Raw genomic sequence first — 4,056 nt, 5'->3', positions numbered from 1 at the left:
CAGACTGTATGTAATAGATGGACCTGATGAGGTCATAAGCGTGGGGTAGGCAGGATGTGGCCAAATGTGACATCTGGCCTCTGTCAGGTTTACCTGTGGCTGAGATGAAGCAGCCAGACTTACCACAAGTCAACACCTTAAGAAGGCCAAATTTAGCCCAAAATGCAGGTGTGCGTGACATCAGGGCTAAACCCTTTAACCAATAAGATGTATGCGTGCTTGTTTCTGTTCGTACCTGATAGTTAACTGATGATTAACTCATCATCCTATACATGGAATCCTGAGTGATGTTTAAGTCGTGTGATTACAGTTGAGTTTCTTGAGTAACACCTTATTTGGTGTGGATTTCTGTGCATAGGTTAGGTGGAGAGATTATAATTGTACCTGCTCTTCTCATTGTTTTTAATCTAGTCCAGCTGAAACTGCAGACAGAATGCACTTCCACAGACTTTCTTCTGATAGGCTGGCTCACACAACCAGGAGGTTTGTCCAGTAGGTGGGTGGGGCTTCTGTGCCTGAGAGGATTTATGAGCTGTGTCCACACTTGAAATTACATAGTGACCATAATAGCCACTGGAAGTGAGCGGAACTTTTCTCAACATCTAGGCGAGTGATTGGAACGACTACCAACAAGAGTGACAAATAACATTGACTGACTTTGTAGCAAATACATTAAAATAGGCAACCAAATCTTGGAATATCTGCAAGTGACTAGTCATCAGCTTCAAACTGAAGTGTGTACCTGTAACTTTGTTAACTGAAAATGTGAATTATGTTGCAGTTTATTGTATTCAGTGTTTTTTTTTCTTATTTCCATTGCCTAACAGATATCTCACCAATATCACCAAACAACTGACTTTTACCTCAACACAGACTCCAACACAAACTCCAAAAGGACAAAAACGATAAGCAGTCTGTTTATAGGACTTTGGCTTAGCTGCTAGCAAGCAAGCTAAAGTTAGCCAGCTAGCGCTATGGTGATTATCAAGCAGTTTGTCTGCGTTAGCAGGTAAGCTAACGTAAGATAATATTAGCCAGAAAAAGAACAGTATTATCTCATGAAGCCTGAAGCTGTGAATGGATAACACTGAATAATTTATTCTAATTCCTGGGCTTTATCTTGTAATGTTGCTAGCTGTTCAAATTACTTGGTCAGCTAACATTAAAAGCTATCACCAGATTGATGCAGCTAGCTGGCTAAATAACGTTAGGGCTACAAAACTGTATCTTAGTCAAAATGCTTGTTAGCTGACTACTCAGATTATTTCCATGACACTAGCTTCATTAATATTGACTTTATCCATCAGTAAATCATGTGGCACAAAGCAAAGAAGTCTAACTAACATTTACTTTTGGCAATTTATGGTAAATGGCCTGCATTTGTATAGCGCTTTACTCAGTCCCTAAGGACCCCAAAGCGCTTTACACTACATTCAGTCATTCACCCATTCACACACACATTCACACACTGGCAATGGCAAGCTACGTTGTAGCCACAGCTGCCCTGGGGCACACTGATGATTCCCTTTTTATGTGCAACTTAAAATGTGCACGAAGAGGCTCTTTATTCATTGATCAGGTGGGGAAACTTTTGGGTCAGCTGCAGGAAGTGTCATCAGGATTTTTACTGTCCCAAAGAAGCTTTTACAAATCAAAAAATCCTAATAGTTGTGATGAACTAGTGCAGATGTGTACAAAGGTTGTGTCTTTTTCGCTGTAGTGAAGCTGAGGATCGTCTGCAGCCCACATGCTGCCACCTTCAATGTAACTTGTCACTCCGAATTATCCTTCACCTCTGTGACACGCCGCAGGTTAACAGTCCAACCGTAAAGTGGCGGTGCTAATGCTCAGCAGCTGGCTGCTTTTCTGTGGTTAAATCAGAGTTTACAAGCTGGTAAGTTGAGCTAAGACAAGTGATTAATAAAGACACTGAAACAGAGTCAGAAATCAGTGTGTTTGCAGGCCCCTTGGATCTTTTTCCCAACCCAGAAATAAACATATCACATTTAATCTGTTACAAAAGTACAAATCTGCATTGTGACGCACAAACGAGCTGCTTCATTTGAGATTAAATGCAGCAAAATGAAATAAAGACTACATTTAAGCAGTTGTGTTTCCTCCACAGCCAGCTGGTGTCCGTACGGAGGCTTCGACAGCACGGAGAGGATGTGAGAAACGTGGGAAGCAGAGGGAGATCTCCCGGGACTGACAAAACAACTCCCTAACAAAGGAGATATTAACCCGAGGAGGAATCCCAATCCAGGCCGTTTGAAGCTGACAGTTAATGAGAGTCTGCAAAAATCTGTTTACAGCTCAAACTGCAGCCTGGAATTAAATATTGGACTCTGTATGTGTTTGAGTTTAACTTGACATCTTTCTTTCTTTTTTAACTGAAATGATCTAAAGTTGAAGTAAAAAAAGAAAAAACAAAGATGCTGACAATGGGGTCTGATAGTGGTGATTTAAATTTGTTCCATAGTCAGTAGTTTTGGACAGATTATCGTGACCTTGGGGGCTGGACATAAATTTGTCATGGGAGAAAAAAAAAGAAGGGATAGCAGATGAGGAGAAGAAAGAAAGGAGAGGATGGGAAATAAGAAATAGGAAAATTCCAGGGGAAAGAAAATCAGGGAAGATGGAATGAAGGAAAAAGAAAGTTAGGAAAGAAACACAAAATTGGAAATGATTAAAGGTTGAAGAAAAGAAGAATACAAAGGCAGGAATTTTGTCCCGTTATAAATGATGGTAGGCATAGTTGTCTTATGGATGAATTTGAAGCAGTTTTATCTGAAACGGTTCAGATGTTTAATCTATTGCTTTCTGAGCATTGATTTGTTTGTTTTAGTGTCCCTGAACATGATTTTTTTCCTTTTAAAAGGCAAAAAACCCATAAAACTACACTTAGAAATACCCAGTTTTGAGTCTTACATGTCACAGTTTTTTACACTTAATTTGTAATAAAAAGATTTTAATTCTACAAATTAATTGTACAAATGTGTGTTCCTCACTCCTCCGTCAATCGCCACCTTACCGTGCCGATTGGTTTATGTGTCCCAATGATCGTGGAGGCTAAATTTCCCCCCAACAGAAGACTACATCACTCTTTGAAAAAACCGAAACCCAAACAGCCGTTAGTGATATTTCAGATGTGACAGCAGGAATTTTAAAGCCTCCTGAGGGACAAAAAAATTGAATTATAAAGCATTCAAATGATTGTCTTTCTTACAAACAGACTTCCCAAAAGTTGAATCAAGTCTATGTTAAACAACATCTTAAGCCTGGATTCTTTGTAATGACCAGCAGAGGGCGACACATTTGGTTGTAAAAAAAAAAGTCTGGGTGTGTAGAAATCTGTATGAAAATGGCTATCTACCTCTCTTTATTCATGAGCTCAGGATTCACTGTCTTGATGAATTTATGAGCTTAGTTCCAAATCTTCGTTAATACAGTGTGACGTTCACTTTGGCTCCATCAGTATTAAAAAGGACAATAAAACAGGCGATGATTTAAGGTGAGGCTAACCTTTGATCCAGATCTATCACTTGCTTATGACATCAGGTTTCAGAACACCAAGACAATAACTGTCAAAACATTAAGTTCAACTTAAAAAAGTCTCAAAATAAAGCGTGACTTTGCGCACCAATGTGGCGTTATCCATGTTTTTTTATTAAGTTGGTCACCAGGCTCATTCTACATATAAGCATGATTGTTTTCAGTGTAAAAGAAATGTTCAAAGCAAAACCTGCAAGTTTTTTTGTTTGTTTTGTTTACAGATCCACAGGATGTAAAAAGACAGAAATTTTTGTTATTAACTCTTTTTATTATTTTTACTTGACTCAGGCTGCTTTCCCATCCCTTCCTCAACCCTGGATGTTTTTATTCTCGCTGTATGCATTCATGTCATAACTAATAAAACAGTCTATCAGACTCTGGAAGGTGACAGAGGCAAACAGGCGGTTTGTTTGGCAGCAGGCTCGACTCCCGGCTGAATATTCATCAGCACCACCTGCCCTCCTGCATGGTTTTTAACAGCAGCTTCAAAGCCACGGCCACAGT

The 4,056-nt window shown here is 39.4% G+C and overlaps 1 long non-coding RNA gene across 3 annotated transcripts; it reads left to right on the top strand.

Annotated features, from left to right (window-relative positions):
* Nucleotides 1-260: 260 nt before the first annotated feature.
* On the top strand, nucleotides 261-2,350 carry LOC146717021 (uncharacterized). 3 transcript variants are annotated; one of them, XR_014915826.1, is made up of 4 exons: nucleotides 261-309; nucleotides 412-496; nucleotides 1,721-1,894; nucleotides 2,126-2,350. It is a non-coding gene; the product is annotated as an uncharacterized LOC146717021 (long non-coding RNA). The 3 variants fall into 3 exon arrangements; XR_014915822.1 differs by lacking the exons at nucleotides 261-309; nucleotides 412-496 and adding an exon at nucleotides 511-734; XR_014915821.1 differs by lacking the exons at nucleotides 261-309; nucleotides 412-496 and adding an exon at nucleotides 770-1,009.
* The last annotated feature ends 1,706 nt before the right edge of the window (nucleotides 2,351-4,056 follow it).

This window comes from Copadichromis virginalis, linkage group LG2 (genome assembly GCF_057382275.1).
Source record: "Copadichromis virginalis isolate Kocher_CV1m ecotype Utaka linkage group LG2, C_Virginalis_male_GT1.1, whole genome shotgun sequence".
NCBI classification, from domain to species: domain Eukaryota; kingdom Metazoa; phylum Chordata; class Actinopteri; order Cichliformes; family Cichlidae; genus Copadichromis; species Copadichromis virginalis.
This window is presented reverse-complemented; position numbering and strand designations above follow the sequence as displayed.